Below are 21527 nucleotides of genomic sequence, written 5' to 3'. Positions count from 1 at the left end.
ATAAGAATAAGTCTTGATGTCTAGAATGAGTGTCTCTTTTATTAAAAAAAAAAAAAAAAAATATGATCGCCTGTAAAATTTGGACTTGTATCTTCTCCGGAAAAATGAAAAATAAAGTTCCGCTCATCCTAAACGATAATGAGCAAATAAAGTGTATTAAAATATTATTGGAGAAAAATTAAGAGAAGGTGTTGTACTCAGTGCCACATGCAGGAAAATTTTAGTAGAAATTAGTTAATTCGGCCTCAAAAGAAACGTTGAAATTGGAATTGAGGAATCACTGCTGACAACTTTTTATCACGCATTAGTTTCAAAATCTTCAATAGTTTGAATCACCGTCGAGAGAGAGAGAGAGATATTAAGATGTTTTATCTTGCATTTTGTGTAGCAGATACAACACCACCAATCTGTGGGATTTTACTGTTTTAGCAGTTGATTAATAACATGACTTAATTAAAAATTGAGATTTGTTCATCCATCTGCTCATTAGAATTCAGACAAAAATTGAGATTTGCTCATCCATCTCCTCAAAATAAATAAATAAAAAACAAATAGAATGAGTTCAATTAATATAAAAAAAAATTCTTTGAAGTTATAATAGTCTCATGGGTTACAATTACAACCAAAACTTTTTAGCCAATTGACCAACAAAAATAATGAAAAAAATGGGTTATTATACATCAATTTTACCGCAGGGATGCTAATCTAGCTAAGCATTATTCACATTTTGAACTTTATAACATCTGTTGCTCCCGTTTCTGCGTCTCAATATAGCCGGCCGGAACGTTAATTCTCGGTATTAGTAGAGTGAGGAATGGCACGGCTAAGAAGGCTTCATGCACTAAGTGGTAAAGCAACATTCATCTCATACAGGTGCAAATACCCGAGCTGCGGCCGGGGATGAGGGTGCAGGGATTAGGGCCGGTTGGGGGCGGTCGAACCCTCTGGAGGGACTGAAACACAAGTACAACACCATGGTTCTTAGCCCATTGCTCTGCCTTCAATTACCTCATTTCTCCAACTTGCAGACAAGAAAACAGAACAAGAACAACAAAAAGAGTTGAGAACAAAGTCCTCCTGTAACATAACCTATCTTTGATACCCAAATGGAACTTTAGGCTTTGAGGGAGAAAGCTAGAAATTTTTTCTAGTGGGGGCAACCCAAAAATCAACTAAGGAAACCTTATTATAGTATGGCTTATTCCCAATATGATAATAGGGATGATTTCAAATGATAATGTATTACAATTCAAATGTTACAAAAAATTCATTGTAGTAGTGGAAAGTGACAAAGTGATAAGAAAAATATTCATACATGATAACGTAGGAGAGAGGTTTTTGAGTCTGAATGACAGAACAAGAGCACTTTTGCTCATATAATATTTGATATGGAGTATATGCAGTATGAAAGTATGTTAGATATTAGTTACATATATTTTCTTCAAGTATAATGCGTATATATTATATAATGATAGTCTGCAACTTAACAAACGAATAACTTGAGTTGTGGCATTTGCCCCTAATGGGCCTTCACTGGCTCCTTCCATGGACCAATTTTTGGGAAAATTGCTCGATTTTGATTTAGTCATAGCAGAGAAGCCATGACCAAAGGTTCGCAGCATTCCTATAAAAAGGGGTATATATTTATCAGTCAAACTCAATACCCTTTAAATTATGGAGTTGAAATAGCAAATCCTACGACGAGAAAAACTTGGGTGTAACCAGGATATATCCACAACACCGTGTAGCACTCATCACGTGCCCAAGTCACGTGCAGGAATCTCCCCTTACTTGAGGGCTGGCTCTGGCCAATTCATCTAAACATGCATGCATAAACTGTAAAACAGTAACTCAGAAGCCTTCCAAGGATAGCGACGTAGAGAGATAAATTCATAACATCCATTTTGGTTCTTCCGAACATGTTCAAAATTACAACGAGCTTTTTTTCATACATAAACAAAACAACTCGTACAATAATACGAATCTGAAGTTATATAACAAATCATCACGAGATAAAGACACTCATCAGTTACTCGACAACAAGAAAACTCACGTTTATATCAGGCAGATGCATAAAGATACAGGTAATAACTTACGAAACAACTTTACAGTCAGATCATTTTGAAAGAGAGGCCACCAGCTTCTCCCTTAATTGCTCGGCATCACCGCTTTGAGTTTGAGTGGAGAATGTATGAATAACCTTATCGTTGTCTGTTATGGAAACGTTAGACTCTTGAGCTACAATTTTATGTTCCCCAAGTGTTCTGAATACTTCAGAAACCGGGTGAGAATCCAATGGGAAGTTCATCCTCACAACTGCATCCTCGAGATATAGGTAATGGCATCACCAAGAAGAGAGGCTTTATCGATCTTCGATATGTTAGGAACAACAGCTCTTAGTGCATAGTAACTCTGGTTAGGCTTCTCACGCCTCCGCCGTTCTGCTTCCACATGATTCAATGCTTCTTCTCTCCCATTGGCAGGCTTTCTCCCTCTCTTTCTGGGTTTCCGCTCATCAATTTGTGCCGAGGACTCATCCTTGAGCAGCTCCGAACTTGAGACTCTTGTCTGAACATTGAAACCGTCAACCATCATTTGGTTCATTTGCGGAAACAGTTTTACTTCACTATCCTCTCTTCGACATCCATTTGAAGTGCCTACTGATTGTAATTCAAACGGTTCTGGAGGAAATGCAAAATCTTCTTCTATTTTTGGAGTAAAGGAAATGTTGACGGATTGTGATTTTGGACCACCGAGACTTAGTTCACGTCCAAATATCATTGGAAATGTCTTTGCCTGAATAGGACTAGATTCCCCAAATGCACTTCTGACCATATCCACATAACTTTGTTTTTCCGAAGTTGATTTGACCGAACCGAGTTCCACAACTCCTGATTCATCGGTACAAACACCACTGTCTGAAACCCAGCCAATCTTGCTAAAAATGACCTCGACTGGTAATGATGTAAACAACTACCGGCATCTGATACCCAAATCGATTTTCCGGACTTGGACGACTCCCCAGGACCGCAGTGTGAGATCGAATCAAGTTGAAATGCATAACACATTGAAGTGAGATGAAACATCTCCACATCTGACACCCCATCCAACCTTCGTGCATAAATATCCCCATTCAAACCGCCAAAACACGCGTGGAGCTTCTCAAGCACCCACTTCTTCACCTCTTCTTTCTTCTGCATTGCCTCCAAACTACCATCCCGACTAGAATTCACGTCCCCAGCTCCACCGCCCTTGGTGTCTCTGCAATGCCCATCACCCCAAATCAAAGCAGATCCACCAGATTTCTTGCTAACAGCCTGCCAGAAAATGAAATAATTCCAATTCGACCCTTTGACAAGCTGGCACAGCCCCTGCTGCACACCCAATTTACCCGGCGGCCTAATCAATTCTGACAAAACATTTTCGGAAGCCAGTGAGATCAAGAATTGGCACGCTTCGGTACCCAGTACCGACTCCATCACGACCTTGTCTTCTTCATTCACCCAAAATTTCTCACCCATAACTTCTCTTCTCCTTCCACAACTAGCTCAAACAACACAAAAATGCTATAACTACAGATATTCACAACACAGCTCTCAAATTTCTTATTCCCACTACAGAAATTCGCAATCTTTTCGCAAAAATTCATGACCGGATCAATCTACTGCTCGAATCACAATTAAAGTTCTGAACTTTCAACACATCTCAGGGAATCAATTCTACACAAATATAACATCTTTGATAAGATATCTCGAACAAAAATTACCAACTTCAAATGAACAAAAAAAACAACCTTAAGTTAAGCAAACAGAACTAAAACTCGAAAAAGTCGAGAAATTTAGACTTACCCAATTAGCAGATCCTAAGAAAACTTCAAACATTATATACAAAGACCCTCACTTTACTGCTAAATTAAAGCTGATGAAGTTTTTGGATGCACAAAATTGGCTCAGAAAAACTCCAAAATCCAGGCAGAGAATAATAGTAGACATCCGATTACCTGAAAGCTGATATGGGTTTGTGGCAGATACTTGGATTCCAACTCAGTGCAAGTGTGCAGGAAAGTTAAACAAACATGAGGAAAGTGGGGGTTGCCAAACTTCCAAGATCTGGGGATGTTTTTTAATTGTTTTATTAAATTAAAAGTATCAGTATTCCACCAGATGTGACTCTTTGTTTGAAGAGATTTTTTAATGTAACATGTACATGAAATGGTACATCACGTGTTATTATACAAATGGTAGGATATATGTGCTAAAAAATTAATAACTTAAAAAATAAAATTTCCTACCACTTTTATTAAAACACGTAATGTACATCTTGATTCCTATCACGACTAAAAATTTCTCCTTTCTTTGGACCCTCACCACCAAAATTGAGGCAGCATGTGTCCCTCTGTGTTCCTTTGTTTTTTGGTGAAACGTTTGTGGAATCTTTCATGGGAATGGCCCAGAAGGCCGAATAGCCACCAGCCCATCAAGTAAAACAAAGATAATCACGGGATAGGAAAAATAATGAAAAAATGAAAATGAAAAATGAAATATGAAATTCACTATCCATTAGAAATAAAATGCTAATTTAAAAAAAAAAAAAAAGACAAGTAAACATGTCGCTCCAAGAAGAAAAACTTAAATTTGATGGTCACGTGATCACGTAATAATTCATATTCATGTATTAAGACTTTAAAACATGCATATTGGGTGATAGGCAAGATTGGTACTACACGAACCTATAGTATGATATGTATAAATAGATTTATGTAATATAACATTGGTGGACATATAACACATCTTGTTCGTGTAATTGTCACATCGAAAAATTTCTTCAACAGGGATTGCAATTAAATTTTAAACGTTTACACAGTGTTATATTCCTCAGTTTTCTAAAGGTGTTTGTCTGGTTACAAGTTAGAAAGTAGGGCCACAAATATTTGCATGAGTATTTGTAGAGAATATGATATTAATTTACCATGAAAAAGCAAAAGCGGCGTCCCCAACGAGTTTTCGTACAACAAAGACTTACATGGAAATTGGCCATCGATAAGCAGCAGCTTGCATGCAATAACCTCAATTTCTCGATAGTTGTATTTTTGTTCATCACCTTCAAATGATAGTAGTGCTTATTATTTTATTTATTGTTATTGAATGAATTTAAATGTTGAGATTTGTGTTTATCCACTATACAAATTTCGAATTTAAACTCTTCCAATAACGATAAATTGGGTGATGAGCATCATCATCATGCGAGAGTAATCGGCAGGGAGACATTTTTTTTTCCCTCCTCTTGCGGCTAAAGTTTAGTCACTATCCCCGATGTCAACATGTGGCTTTGGAGTCGGCAGCAACCCTTCTTCATCTCTTCATTGTCTTTCTTTTCCTATTTTAGGTAGTGATCTCTCGCTTTGTTGAGGAGAGCCTTGTGGTAATTGTGGTCACTTTCTCTTCTTGAGGAGGAGAGCTTACGGCACTGTAGCGGTTATGATTTATTACTCAACCCCGAATCTTAAAGGAACAATTGTTGTTCAAAATTCTAAGGTGTTGACTTTGTTGTTTGTGTGCTTGGCAAGAATTATGCGGAGAAAACTCGACATTTGTTGGAGTTGACTTGTTGCAAGGTTTCTACCGATGATTACAAGATCATCAAAGGGTGACGCAGTCTTGCCTTCGTGTGGTCGTTTTAGTGGTTCAAGGGATTCACAATCATGTTTTCTTGTCGTTGCAATGTCTTCAGGTGATGGTACGATGTCTAACTTATGTGTCTTTGACGGTGTTATTATGTCCGGCTCCCAGGGCTTAGACCTTTTGAGCTTATCTTTACTGTTCGTTAAGAACGGGTCTTCCGTGATTGAGGAATCGTATTTCTGGAGAGTTTATTTTATGTTTTGACATTTTTTTTGTTTGTTTTGGTTGTGGTTTCCCTGTTTGTACGCCTAACAAAGGACTATGACGACATCATCGTGATGTCTCATAGCAAGGCATCTTTGCTGAAGGGGTGTTGTCTTTTGTAAGTTCATAAAATAAAATAAAATAAACCATGAAAGGTTTTGTCCACATGAGCATTTCTTTCTATTTCTTTAGATGTGGTTATGTAGGGTAAGTTTTTGTATTGTCTTTTTGTTGCGTTTGAAATTGTATTCCTAATAAATGATGATGTTCTTCGTTTTATTTTATTAATGACATTACCTTCAAAAAAAAAAAAAAAATTTATATTCCATAGTTAATTTACAAATATTACTCGCTAATTAGTAATTACAAAAAAAAAATATATATGCAATAAAATACATGTATAAAGTCAAAATACACATACACGGCCAAGCATACACCTATTTTTACATGCCACACATCCCTTGTTAATTTTTGTTTTTAGATCTTCTCCAGTTTATTGGATTCGACAGCTTCAAATTGAGAAGAAGGTATGAGAAGCAAAAAGAATGATGTGAATCACTAGCCCAAAAATATATACGATAACCTCTGCATGAACCTTTTCCCCGTCTGTCTGCTTAGAACTATACATACACACACACAGAGAGATAAATATATAAATATATATATATATATATATGTATATTATGCACACTTCATCGCTTGCTTGTGACTTTATTAGAGTAGGTGCTTGATATGATCTCTGATGAGCTTCCACTTGTTGATTAAGTTGTAATGGCCGTTGCCGCGTTCAGGGAATGCACGGATTGGGGCCAGTAGGTGGCACTGAACCTCTAGCTTGTGGCAGAAACGCCGTCTTTGGAACAAAAGTCTTCGGCGTCTTCGTACAGCCCAGAGGTCGAGCAGCAGCAGCTACATGATCAGTGGATAATTTGGCTGTGAAAATGATCAAGAGAATAAGCATCAATAACTTCATAGCGTGCATATGGTTTTATATGGTGACCGAAAAATGATGTCGAAAGCGCTTTCTCTCTATGGAAAGATGGAAGATAAGGTGCATGGAATAAGCTTTCTTGTGCTTAATTTATATAGAGATTGAGTTAAGAACTACAAGTGGAACATGAATTCAACTTCGAAACTCCTAAGAAAAGGGGGGCTGACTGCATGCAAGTTACACAATTTGAGACACTCTTAACGAAAAAGTCAAGGAAAAAGGAAAATAAAGGGTAAATTTATTTCCACCAAACCACCCCATCCATCCCCCATCCACAACCACACCACCCATCCCCCACCCCCCCCCCCCCCCCTCTTTTTTTTTTTCTCTCCAACATTTGGAATCAATTTCAATTCCTTAGAACATCATTAAAACATTTAAATTTCATATTTATTTATCTCCCCTATCTTCATATTTGGAATCAATTTCATTTCACTTCCTTACAACATCATTAAAACATTTAAATTTCATATTTATTTATCTCCCCCTCTCTTCATATTTGGGATCAATTTCAATTCCTTACAACATCTTTAAAAAACATTTCAATTTCACCATCCATCCCCCACCACCCCCCCCCCTCCTTTTTTTTTCTCTCCAACATTTGGAATCAATTTCAATTCCTTAGAACATCATTAAAACATTTAAATTTCATATTTATTTATCTCCCCCTCTCTTCAGATTTGGAATCAATTTCATTTCACTTCCTTACAACATCATTAAAACATTTAAATTTCATATTTATTTATCTTCCCCTCTCTTCATATTTGGGATCAATTTCAATTCCTTACAACATCTTTAAAAAACATTTCAATTTCATATTTATTTCTCCCCCCTCTCTTCAAATTTGGAATCAATTTCAATTCCTTAGACCATCTCCAATGGTTGGGCTAAAAGTCAAATTTTTTAGCCCGAAAAATTTAGCTTTTAGCCCAAAAACAGCTTTTCTACTCCAACCATTCTATCCTAAAATTTTAGCCCGGGATTATTAAAGAATGAATTTAGGCTTTTTTTTTTTGTTAAATTAATTTAAAAAAAAATAAATATGTAGACTATCGTAAATTAATTTTATAAACATTTTAATCTAAAAAAATTTAAATTCCGATAAATATTGGGTAGAATCCACCCCGATTTCTGAGCTAAATTTCGGGGGGAATTTGGCATTGGTTTAGCATTTAGCATTTAGCTCAAAATTTCCCCTTGGGTTGGAGTGCGTTTGGGGGGAAATTTTGGGGGGTAATTTGGCTTTTAGCCCACCATTGGAGTTGGTCTTACAACATCCTTAAAACATTTCAATTCATACATTTATTTATCATTTTATTTCAATTTCATACATTCGTTAGAAAACCCATTAAGTAAACCGTTAAATGATAATGTGGAAAATATGAAATCCATATTTGTACCGTATAGTTAAACACTTCATAAAAAATTTCAAATATTAAAATAATTAATTAAAGAAAAGTAAAAATAAAGAATAAAAAAAGAAAAACCCAGTTTTCCCCTTCGTCTTCCCCACCCCCAAATCAAACACACTCCCTCTCTAATCACCCTATTCCTCCTCTCCCTCTACCTTACCTCCCGCCGCCACTCCCGGGCCTAGAAGGCCCAGCCCAAGCCCGTTGCCGCCATCCAGCCGGGTCGCCATGGCCCGCAGCATCTCTCCCTTCTCACCTTCGTTCTTCACCTTCTCGGCGACGGGAAGGATGAAGAACTTCCATTGCCATCAGACAGAGGGCTGGCGCTGCAACCCTGCAAAATCCCAGATAAAGTTCAGCATTTCTGATTAGATTTGGTAGGAATTTGAGGAGCTGGCTTGGAAATTGAAGGTGAGGACTTTGATGGAGGAGCTGATATACTAGGTGTAGGGTATGGCATGGACGGTCGACGAGTTGGTGTTGAAGCTCTTGATGCAGGCTTGGTAGGGGTACAGTGCGTCTGGACGTTGGTGTTGAAGATCTTGCCGCAGACCTTGGTGGTGTAGAGGATCTTGAGGGAACTGTAGATTTAGTTGCAGGAGTTGTCGATCTATTTGCAGGAAGTGTGGATCGAGTTGTGGGAACCGTAGATTTAGGGGCAGAATTTATGGACTTGTTTAACGGCAAGGTTAATGATGGTTCTGAGATCGGACATGAGCCGGAGCTGCGCCGACGACGCCATCTCAGATGCAAATCGTGGAGCAGAGAAGGGGGGAGGTGGAGGTGGAGGTGGGGGTGGGGTGGGTTTTTGGATGGGAGGGGAGGTGAAGAGGGTAGAGGACAGGGAGGTGGGTCGGACGAATGGGTTTCTGGGTTTCAGGTTTTTTCTTTTTTTTTTTTCGCTTTTTTTTTTTTAATAATAGGGTAAATTATTATAATATTTTAAATGTATAAAATAAAAAAAAATTTGTCACGTGACATAAATTTGACAGTCACGTGACACAAATATGGCAACCACATCAATTCTTAATTGATCAATTGATGAAAAATGTAACGGATGTATTATATTGAAATAAAATAGTACTTGAGGTATGAAAGTGAAATATTTTAAAGAGGTTGTGTTAGATTTCAACAGATTTCAAAAATGATGTGATAAAGTGAAATTTACCCAAAAATAGAAGGAAGCCAAATTCCACAATTTGTGAGGAAATTGTTTACACTTTTTCAGCCCGCCAATTGGGTCAAAAGAAACCAATTAAATATATATTATATATGAGGATTTTAAAGTAAAAGAGTCTTATGTCATGAAATGAAACAAATTGAGCTATTTCTAATATTGCCAATTGGTTTTATAGTGGAATTCAACTTTCTTCATGATATCAGAGCACGTACTCCATGTCACCCAATTCTTGTTGTCCAAGTGTTTGATTTGAAAATTCGCTATATGTGAGAGGTCATGTGAAGATGTAAAGGTAAAAGAGTTTCATATCAGTGAAAGAAAAAATCTTAAAATGAGAAATCTTGTAAGGGCTTATAAGAAGTTGAACTACTCCCCATATTACCAATTAGCTTTAAACTCCAACTTTCTTCAATTACATAAGTGTTACTATACACTAGGATTATGTATCGAAGTATAGTGATAGATATGTGTTTAACCTTAATCTAGAGCGGTTGCTAGATAGAGTCTTCATGTGCACTTTCGACCTAGGAGAGTTTTGCAAAGTAATGTGTTATGTAAACCAAGGCAGCTCAAGCGTGTACACTTTATGAACTACTTTCTTTGGAAATGAGAAGCAATAAAACAAAAAGGAAAACATAGGTCATACGCATATACCAAAACTCAGTACACAGTGATATCTATTTTGGCTTTAAATTTGGGATTTTTGCAGATATGAAAAAATATATAAGGAAAAGGAATAATAGAGAAGAAGTGGTGAAAGAAAAGAACAAATAAAAAATGGATACATACGAAATCTTAAAGGTGAAAAAGTTTAAAATAGATTTGAGTTTAAATATGTTTTCTTCTTGTATACGCTTCTAAAACTTAAAGAAAAATGTATTTCCTTTCACATTTTTTATACCTGTCGTTGTTCCACTATATTTCTCTTTATTTTTAACACAAAACTGAAAACTAAAAACGAAAAAACAATATGTATTTCATGCTCTCTAGTTACAACCTCATACCAAAGTCAATACACGTGAAATTGAAATTCCCCTGCAATGAGGTGTCGGTGTTTGTTGTTTTGTATCGATTGACAATTTTCATAGCACGCAAAAATGTCAACCTACGTTTATACGCGTTATTAGTACCGAATCAGTTTAATAGACGTGTGGCTTTTGTTTAATTATAATTAGTGCTAAAAAGTAAACTCGGTTATTTTCGTCGGGAAACATTATCCTGTTCCTGTTGACCTTACTAGCACAATGTTTTTTGTTTGTTTTAGTTTGATTTTGGCATTTGGGCTTTTGATTCCCTCACGCAAATGACACGCTTTCTATACATTTTACGATAACAGTGTGCGGGTTCATTAAAAAAAAATTTAAAAGCGTTTTTAGTGAGTATGTTTGAAATTCTAAAAGCACTTGATATGTTTCCTGCAAGAAACATTAATTACGTATTTCTTGCAAAAAGCACTCAAAGCGCTTTTTTTAAATTTATTTCCATTTTTACTTATTTGATTCTCTATTTTTATTAAATGTGTTTTTAGGTATTTTGAAAGTTTCTATGGTGACATAGTGATGAGCAAAGTGCTTATGCTGCAGATTGTGTGATGTTTTATACAGAAACGGACGGAGGTTGAAACTCCTTGGAAAAAGGGCGCTGACTCATTACACGAACCCAATTGTCAAGTCATAATTTTAGATAATTAGATGAAATAAAAACTCAATTTATGCAACTCCCTTGCAATTTGCTGGAAGTTTATATCACTAGTTTGCAGGACCCCGCGTTTAAACGTTTTCCGTACATCTATGTTAGTTCACATATATATATATATATATATATATATAAGAATGGAAATAACTTCTTCACTTCCATTTTTTCTTCAATATACATCGATTTATGTTTGGTTCTAGTTATATATAATTAGGTAAATTAAGAAACATAAATAAACAAAGTGTATAAAAAGATAGGTAAGAAAAAATGTGCAAAAGTTATACTTAGATAAATGAGTTAATTTACTACTGAGTAGTAGTTACGTAAGATTTTTTTATCTATAGTATAATTTAACGAAATTGAGTTGAAATCTATTTTTCTATTATAACAAATAGTGATGACAAATCACTAAAACAACAACGATCGATTATAAAACAAATGAGGGAGAGGGAACCTAATTTTGTTCGTGTTTATTTCTTTAAACATGTTTTTAGTAAAGCCAACTCTCGCTTGCTAATTTTGGTTATGCGCAAAATTATGATTGTATTGGGCTTGATTTTGTTTCTCCTTTTGCTAGCCAAGCTTTGCTTTGGGACTTTCGTTGACGTGACATTTGCCCGGGAGACTTTGTGTTTAATTTAATTTTAGCACTTGAGGAAAACAAATGAGAAAAAGGGTACTCGAGTCAAAGCTCATCGTGTTTATATATACTAGTAGAGAGCACACTCTATGTATGTGAATAATTTTTTTTAATAAGTGTATTTTTTTTTCTATATTATTATTAAGGGAAGCCTCCTTGCCAACTTTTTTCCGCTTGTTTTTTTTTTTTTTGCTATTTTGTTCTCCTTATGTAAATATTGTGTATCAAAAGTGTTATTAAGAGAAGCCTCCTTGTCAAAATATTTCCTCTTTTTATTTCCTATTTTGTCCTCCTTATGTAAATATTGTGTATCAAAACTGAGGGTGAAATTGAAAAAATAAGTATATGATTGTCATTTTCTCAAAAAAAAAAAAAAAAAAAGGGGGTAAAATAGGAAAAATAGGGATATGATTGTCATTTTGTCAAAAGGTACAAAATTACTATTTTGCCCTCCTTTTTGTCAATAGTGTGTATCAAAAGTAAGAGCAAAATAGGAAAAAAAATAGGGAAAATTTTGACAAGGAGGGTTCTCTTAATAATAGTATACACATATGTGTGTGTGTGTGTGTGTGTAATAAGGCAAAAAGTTGAACCTTGCCCCCTAAGACATTACCAAAGTCAAAACGTATGAAATAAGTGTGTATCAAAAATGAGGGCAAAATAGAAAAAAAAAAGGGAAAAGAGTTGACAAGCAAGATTACATGTGTGTGTGTGTGTGTGTGTGTGTGTGTGATAAGGCAAAAAGTTGAACCTTGCCCCCTAAGACATTACCAAAGTCAAAACGCATGAAATAAGTTGAAACCCCAATTAATATAATAGATTGATTAGCTTTCTTGTTAAGCAAATTAGCTTTACGATGCCGAACTTTGCTTAATTTAATTGTATTTGAAAGAATTAAAAATCCTAAAACAAACGTAATTATCACGTATGTAATTTTAATGCAGAGAAGCTAGATCCACTACGCTGGATGGTAGGTTGTTTAAGTAATTTTCTCTTACTTGAATTCATGTTTGCACTAAATTAAAATTTTGTTTAGTTAATTACATGATTACAAGTAACTATAATCTAATTAATGTCCCAGTCATCGGAAAAAAAAAAAATGTAAACCCAAGAATCCACACAGCACGTTTGGAGTTCGTATTCTGGCGCCAATGAATTGCACGATAGCGACCACAGGAGGCTGAAATGCATCTATGAGTCTTCAACCTCTAAAAAGGTTAATTGTTTTGGCAAAGCTATTAGCTAATCATTTTTTAATTGAAAAAAAAAAAAAAAAAAAAAAAAAGAAGAAGATATGCATTACTGTACAGTCTGTATTGGATTTGGTGATGGCCGGGTTTTGTTATTTTGTGTGGTTGACAATTTTTTATAAATGTCAGCCTGAATATTTGCCTACTCGGTTTGCTTTTACTTGTGCTAAAAGTAAACCTAATAACTTTGGAAAGTAATTTCCCGGCGAAGTTATGGTCGAAGTGGGATCATCCCTCAATGAGTGCCATATAATCAGCAGAGTATAAATCGCCCGCTGTAGACAGATTATATAGTGTTGAAGAAATTTCAAAACCTAAAGGAAAATTGTCAACTAATATTTCGTGATTTTACTACTACTTGTGTCAATTAAACCTACCTCTATAACTCGTTTGAGGATGTTTCTAAAATAACTGAAAACGCTTTTATATGAATAACTTGACTCTTATAGAGGTACTATCTAAAAATTAAAAATGATAAACTCTAATGTTGTAAGACTTACCCATGTAACAGATTTTGTGAAAAATATGAAATTAAAAGCAGCCTTAAATCACATTAACAACACTAGAACTCGACAAATCTGAGAAATTATTTAGACTTACCCATGTAGCATATCCTAAGAAAGCTTCCATAATTCATCACTGTTCTAAAAATCTCCGTCTAACGTCGCCTAGGCCTTGCCTAGGCGTTAAGTAATTAGCCACCGTCTCGATTAATCCTTAGGCGGTTGAAAATTAAGAAAGGGCATGTAGACCTACTTAGGCACTTACCTAGACCACATAGGCGCTCTACTAGCCTGCCCAGAATCACCTAGGTTGTGACTTTCACTTAGACATAAAATAGATAACTTTCATTTTGCTTTTATTTTTTTAAGCAATTTTTTTTAATGAAAACACATTATATGGTTGTTTCCCATATTTTCATGAAATTTTGTATTTTTAAGTATAAGCAAACATTTCATTTATACGATATATAATAAATTTATTTACATCCGCCTAGGTCATGCCGCCACCTAAGCGCTAGATCCCCATCCGCCGACCGATTAGTGCTTAGCGTACTTTATAACCTTTCACTTTATTGCTATATTAAAGCTGAAGAAATTTTTGGAACCACAAATTTGGCTCAGTAAAACTCCAAAATCCAGGCGAAGACAATAGCAGAGATCCAATTATCTGAAAAGAGATATAGGCTTGTAGCTGAAAAAAAAGGTTCTAAGGTATGGTTTGGCATTGAGGTGTTTAAAAAAAAGTTGTTTATTTTCAAAGTTTTTATGTTGAAGGTGTTTGGTAAACTAAAACAAAAAGAAGATTATTTTGGGAGCTGCTGTGAGAATAAGCTAAAATCATCAAAAAAGCTGAAGCACCTAAATGTTGCTTTGGAAAACTGGTTTTTTTTCAAAGCACGAGGAGATATAGTGCTCCCTTAATAAAACTTTCTAAAGTCCAATAACACCCTCAAACCAGAAACGGTGCTCCTTTGCCGATCTCCACAAGAAATGGAAACACAGAAACCCACCAGAAACCACTTTGCCAATCTACACAAGAAATGGAAACACAAAAACTCAGAAACCCACTAAACAACCACAACCAAAACTGATAATCGCAAAAAAAAAAAAAAAAAAAAAAACAAAAAACAAAAAAGCATAAAACTCTCATTTTTCCTTTGCTACTTCAAGAATCTATAGACAAAAAGAACAACAACAATTCAATTTCTCCTTCTTCGAAGTTTACAACTTTGAATTTGTTTCAAATTAGAAAAAAGAAAATGAGGAGGAGGTGGAAGAGATAACCTTGAGTCGCTGCTTGCGGAAAAAAGAAAGGCTGGACTGAAGACAGCGGGAAGAAGAGGATTAAGTCGCTGCCTCCGTTATCCATCTTCAATTTCTCCTTCTTCAAAGTTTACAACTTGGAGACAGCGAGAGGAAAAAAGGCTGGACTAGAGATAGCGAGAAGTGAAATGAGGCTGGACTTAAGTCACTACCTCCATTATCCATCGCCCACAGAAGATTGGAGGGGCAAAGCGAAGCGATCTTGCTCCGATGGTAGTTGCCATGTCGGCTAGATGAAGAAGAATGAAGAAAACAAAAAAGATGAAGAAGAAGCAGAGAAAAAACAAAATAAAGACAGAAAATTGGGGAGTGGGGGAGAGTCGGGAGACTTCTACATAGATTATTAACAAATGAAGATGGATAAAAGAAAGATAAGAAACTTCTAGAGATACTATTTGTTATATCCCGGCCCAAGCCCCCACCACAATCCGGGCTCGACTCCAACGTAGCACGATATTGTCCACTTTGGGCCCTGACCACACCTTCACGGTTTTGTTTCTGGGAACTCACACGAGAACTTCCCAGTGGGTCACCCATCATGGGATTGCTCTTGCGCGTTACTCGTTTAACTTCGGAGTTCCTACGGAACCCGAAGCCAGTGAGCTCCCAAAAAGCCTCGTGCTAGGTAGAGATAGGAATATACATTTAAGGCTTACAAGATCTACTCCCCTAGGCGATGTGGGATGTCACAATCCATCCCCCTTAAGGGCCCGACATCCTCGTCGGCACACATCCGGACAGGCATTGGCTCTTATACCAAATTGTCACTTCCCGACCTGAGCCCCCACCACAACCCTAGCTTGACTCTAAATGGGCTGGGTAACCCGGCCCAAAGGCCTAGGTTGAGGGTGGTTTTCAGGCCACTCTTTGGTCGGTTTTTGGTCTGACTTCAAATGGCCAACCCGGATCCAACCCTAAGACCAAACCCGGTTGACTTAGTTTGACCAATTGACTTTGACACGATCTAACCGTTGACCCGGTCAACGGTCAGGGTTGACTTTGACTGGTCAATGGTCAACGTTGACTTTGACCGTTGACTTTTCGGGTTTTCGTCCGGGACCTCTCCAAAGCTAATTCCGACGTCCTAGACCCGTTTTCGATGTTCGTTTTCCCAAATTAAGTTGTTTGAGTAGAGTTTAACTAAATGTACCATTTATGTGCTTAGGGGTAATTAATTGTGGCATTTCCGTCTTCGCTAGTTACGTGGCTCTTCAGCAGCTAAGTACTGTGAGTGTCCCTTCTAAAAATGCATGTTTTTATAGTAGAAATTCATACATGACAAGCATGATTTGATGACTATGTTTTATGAAACGTTTTATGAGATAACATGCTTGCTGAGGCTAGTTTGAATTATTACTATTTTTCTTATAAGTCGTGTTCTTATAGAATATTTGATGGATGACGATATGATATTCAAAACATGTTTAGAACACCTCTTTATAGTATAGATGATGGATGACTTTATACTATGAAGTTGCTTTTCAATATATGTATGTTCAATGGTTTTGTACTTACCTAGTGGTCCTTATTCCGCTACGGGACGTATGGATAGATTCTGGTCCGTCCCGAGCAACGGTTTGGTGTTGGCATAGGGCCTGTAGTGTGTTTCCTCTGGCTATTAGCACAGGAACGGGGAGTCGGCATGGGGCCTGGAGTGTATTTTTCTCTGACTGTTTGCTCAGAGACGGGGAGCCGGCATGGGATTTGGGGGTTATTGGACATTCACTAGTGATTTTTATATATACAAGTTATGATTTGAGACATTGCACGACATGCTAGGTTTCGGAAAACCTATGTTTATCATGATATATGTGTTTTCATAAAATCTGGGGTTTAGTACGTTGATAACTGTTTTATTATATATATATATATATATCAACTTGGTTTACTCATGTTTATTTTGCACCCCCTTCAGGACTTTGAATCGAGGCATACAATCCCGGCGTCAAGGCACTTCCGCATCGACATATTCGAGTCCTCTTGGTGTAGGACCCATTCTTTTATTCATTCAATTTTATATTATTTTTTTTAGTGTTCTAGTTAGTTGTATGCTCTGAACACGTTCCTTAAATGCATAGTCATTATTCTTTTATATTTATAAGCCTTATCTACCCCTTATTTTCAGCATTTGCACTCAATAAATGGTTTTCGTCACCCTCAGGTGTCAGCCAGCACGTGCCTATCCTAGTATTCGGGGAATATCGGATCGGTGCGTGTCAGATGCTAGGTAGAGATGAGAATATACATATAAGGCTTACATGATCTACTCTCCTGGGCGATGTGGGATGTCACACTATTAATAAATAGAAGACATGGATTATTAATAAATGAAGATAGATAAAAGAAAGATAGAGCTGGTTTATTATTTTACATTTAACATTATACTCATTTTATACCCTTTTTGGTTATTTCACACAGTCATATCTGTTTTACATAAAAGTTTACCAAACGCTATCATACTGCTTTTTTTTATTTTTTTTTCCAAAAGCATTTTTACAAAAAAAAGTTGACCAAACACTTTGTTGCTTTATTTCACAACTGCTTATTCTCACAGTATAGCAGAAGAAGTTTTTTTTCAAAGCACAATAATACCAAACCAGCCCTAAATACTTGGGTTGAGATCCTTTTCAAATTTGTCTGTACCCTTTAATCCTAGCCATTCACATAGACAATGCGGCCAGGAATCTATTTTAATATTTTTTTAGGGTGTGGCCTTTACACACTTATTTTAACTCACTCACACACTAAAAGATTATTAAACAATCGAAAAATACGTAAGATGTAAAAGTCCGAGGTAAAAATCACCAATTTTTTAAAGTTTTCCATGCAAAACGAGGGACCCCTCAGTCTATTTTCGGACATCAAAACAAACTAGAGCCTTCTTTTGGCCCAGGCATTTCATCTTCATCTTTCACTCTTTGGGGCAAAAAATTTTCTATGTACTCAGAACACAAGCTGATGTACAATGTGTTATAAATATAGTGAAGGGACACTAAAAAGTATATTCGTCCTTGTATCATGATATTTAGTATACCAACTCATGTTCTGGATACACGGAAAGATCTCTCTTTTTGTGCAATGTGCAAAGACAACTTTGCTTCCATTAAATTAAAGGGTTAACTGCATTTTACACCACAAGGTTTGTAGTCATTTGCAAAATGTGACATCCCACATCGCCCAGGGGAGTGATCCTTATATGTATATTCCCATCCCTACCTAGCATGAGGCCTTTTGGGAGCTCACTGGCTTCGGGTTCCGTAAGAACTCTGAAGTTAAGCGAGTAGTGCGCGAAAGCACTCCTAGGATGGGTGACCCATCAAGAAGTTCTCGTGTGAGTTCCCAAAAACAAAATCGTGAGGGCGTGGTAGGGACCCAAAGCGGACAATATCGTGCTAAAGTGGTGAAGCGGGCCCGGGATGTGGTGGACCCCGGGCCGGGATGTGACAATTTGGTATCAGAGCCTAACCCTAGCCATGTGTGTGCCGACGAAGACGTCGAGCCCCTAAGGGGGGTAGATTGTGACATCCCATATCGCCCAGGAGAGTGATCCTTATATGTATATTTCCATCCCTACCTAGCACAAGGCCTTTTGGGAGCTCACTGGCTTCGGGTTCCATAGGAACTCTGAAGTTAAGTGAGTAGCGCGCAAGAGCACTCCCAGGATAGGTGACCCATCGGAAAGTTCTCGTGTGAGTTCCCAAAAACAAAACCGTGAGGACGTGGTCGGGGCTCAAAGCGGACAATATCGTGCTACGGTGTTGGAGCAGGCCCGAGAAATGGTCATCCCCGGGCCGGGATGTGACAATTTGGTATCAAAGCCTAACCCTGGCCGTGGTGTGCCGACAAGGACGTTGGGCCCCTAAAGGGGATGGATCGTGACATCCCACATCACCCAGGGGAGTGATCCTTAAATATTTATTCCCATCCCTACCTAGCACGAGGCCTTTTGGGAGCTCATTGGCTTTGGGTTCCATGGGAACTCCGAAGTTAAGCAAGTAGTGCACGAGAGCACTCCCAGGATGGGTGACCCATTGGGAAGTTCTCGTGTGAGTTCCCAAAAACAAAACTGTGAAGGCGTGGTCAAGACCTAAAGCGGACAATATCGTGCTAAGGTGGTGAAGCAGGCCCGGGAAGTGGTCCCCCCCCGGGCCGGGATGTGACACAAAATGAGTCATGAGATTTCAATCATCGCATATTACACCATGTGATTACTGAATTAGATCAATTTAACCTCTTCGTCAATTTCGTCATCTAATTGGATATTTAATGCTGATGTGTGATAGTATGGCTCACCCTTGAAGCACATGTTGACCATCAATTTCATCGTTTAGTACTTTACTCTTTTAATCTTGTATGAAAATGAAGGTCAACATGTGGAGCGTCAACACTTGGATTTGTTGTATTGAATGGAGAGTCGCATGTAATAACGCTTTTGAAGGCAGCTGAATCAGCAGAAATCCGAAGGTCGCAACTGCATAAGAGAGCGGGAACACTTTACATCCAAATCTACCATCCTAAGAAGAAGACATGGAGATCTCTCATAACAAAGTCACCTTTCCATTACAGCTTGGATTTCAATACTGCAGTAATGAGCACCATTCGCTTGTGAATCTTGATTCTTATTGCTTGTACTTGTGTTGTATTGATAATTGTACCGATTGATGTGCAGCGCTGTCTATATTGGTTCATCGGGATCATTGCTGCTAGCATATTTGTGTAGTCTTGAATGTACAGCTAGCAGACCGATGCAAATACCTCACCTGTTAGTAAAGCGGTAATTAGATAAGGTTGAATACATTTGAGTGTCATATATTGTATCAGTTCTTTTTTCCAGAGAACAGATAAATATGTGTGTGTGTGTGTGTAATTAAGTCCTGTTGAATAGCTTTGTTGCTTGTGCACCAATCAATCTTTCCTCTTTTCGTGTTACATCTATAGTTGATCTGTTTATTATGATTTCCAAGTCCGGTTTCTGGGTTTGTAGTTTCATCGAGTATTTACTCAACCAAGGACAGAATCAGACTATCATTTTCCCCTCCCTTTTGATAACAGTACGTAAAACTGCTTGTGTTAGAAACTCTAGTCGTTTTCCCATCAAATGAAGTCTTTTCGGAAATTTCAACCAAAAAAAAAAGAAAAAAGAAAAGAATATTGTGTAATCAGTGAAGTCTTTTCGGAAGTTCCGACCGACTAAAAGAAAGGTGTAAAAGAACTTGAGACTAAAATGCAGAAATTCCAAGTAAAGAAACGTTTCCACCAAGTTTGATGAGTTCCCCAATTTTGTAATACATGACGAAGCGACTAGTGCGGCTAAAGAAGAACTGACTGGCCGTGAAGAAGGGGGTATAAGTCCAAACTCAAACCAGATACAGCGTTAAACCGCAACATGTATCGCAAGTTTCACTTTTATTCATCTATGACTTGAATCCTGAGATATAGTAAATTCAAGTCCTAACATAGAATCACCAAGTGAACCCAAAATATTTTATTAACATTTCGGTCAAACGTTCGGGAGAAAAAGGAGAGAATCTGCTTTTTTTGCCAGAGATACATTCCTTTGTATTAGTCGCACTCATCATGTAACATGTAGACATAAAAAGATATATCTCTACAACACTCATCACGTGACTTGTAAACGTAAGGAGATATCTCTGTTGTAGGTCTTGAAGTGAAGGCATTGCAAGGTCCATAGTAAGTGCAAAGAAGCATATATTGTGGGTCTGATTTTGATTTCTTTGTGCCCCAAAATGCATGCCAATAATATAATGAAAAATTATTTGCAAGACTTGTGCTAATGCATGTAAGGAGAGATTCCAACTTAAAGAAATTTGAAAATTTTGCTTTGAATACTACTACTATCATAGATCAAACTCATTTCTTATGTTCTGAGTCCTGATCCATTTAAATTTTAATGCTTTCCACAATAGAAAAAAAAGCACATTCGTGCATATAAATACTCATATATTTAACCCTCCACATAACACATCTTTCATATTTTTAAGCTAGCTATCTTTGTTTAATATCTATAAGTGTAAGATCAATAGATCACCATGAGGTTTCTTAATGTTATATTCACAGTTACAACAGTTGTATTTCTCATGAGCATGAACTTGCATGAGGCTAGTGCGGGCAGGGTGCTGCATGATGTGAACGGAAACTCAGTAAGGATGATGAGGACGATGAGCAAAGACATCATGCTGATGGAGTCGAAGCAGAGGGCCGATCATCCTCCTCCCGGTGGATCTAATCCGAAGGTCCCTGCTATGTCGAATGATCTTGATGGTTCAACGATCAACCAAAGGAACTTTGCAGGCCACACAACTACTCCGCCTTCTCCACATGATGCATACCCACATAATGCCGTGGCTAGATCACTACTCGGCGTCGCTACAGATCATAAATCATTTAGTTGACTAACAATATCTACAGAAATCCCAACCTAATAAGATACATCAAATGTGATAGAAAATAGACGAATAAGTAGAGGGGAAAAACCTAGTTTATTTTTTCACATTTATTTTCATTATACTTTCTTTTATCTGTGTTCCTTCTGGAATAAAAAAAAAAAAGACGAATTCTCATATAAGTATCTTATTTCTTCTTTTTGCAGTATGAGTGTCGAGACTATATGATAATTGTTTGTGGCTT

At 37.1% G+C, this 21527-nt stretch overlaps 1 long non-coding RNA gene and 1 pseudogene across 2 annotated transcripts; both read right to left on the bottom strand.

The window, feature by feature from the left end:
- Window positions 1-1877: 1877 nt before the first annotated feature.
- Window positions 1878-4136, bottom strand: LOC103946021 (annotated as a pseudogene).
- Window positions 4137-7906: 3770 nt separating this feature from the next.
- On the bottom strand, window positions 7907-9684 carry LOC125470588. Of its 2 annotated transcripts, none has more exons than XR_007252884.1 (2): window positions 8708-9684; window positions 7907-8622 (listed from the first exon to the last, which is right to left on the bottom strand). It is a non-coding gene; the product is annotated as an uncharacterized LOC125470588 (long non-coding RNA). The 2 variants fall into 2 exon arrangements; XR_007252883.1 differs by having other exon boundaries at window positions 8730-9684.
- Window positions 9685-21527: the final 11843 nt, after the last annotated feature.

The sequence above is a fragment of a genome, unplaced genomic scaffold, assembly GCF_019419815.1.
Source record: "Pyrus x bretschneideri cultivar Hongxiangsu unplaced genomic scaffold, Pyrus_bretschneideri_v1 Contig50, whole genome shotgun sequence".
Classification (NCBI taxonomy): Eukaryota; Viridiplantae; Streptophyta; class Magnoliopsida; order Rosales; family Rosaceae; genus Pyrus; species Pyrus x bretschneideri.
Note: the sequence above shows the minus strand (reverse complement) of the source record. Positions and strands in the feature narration are given on the sequence as shown.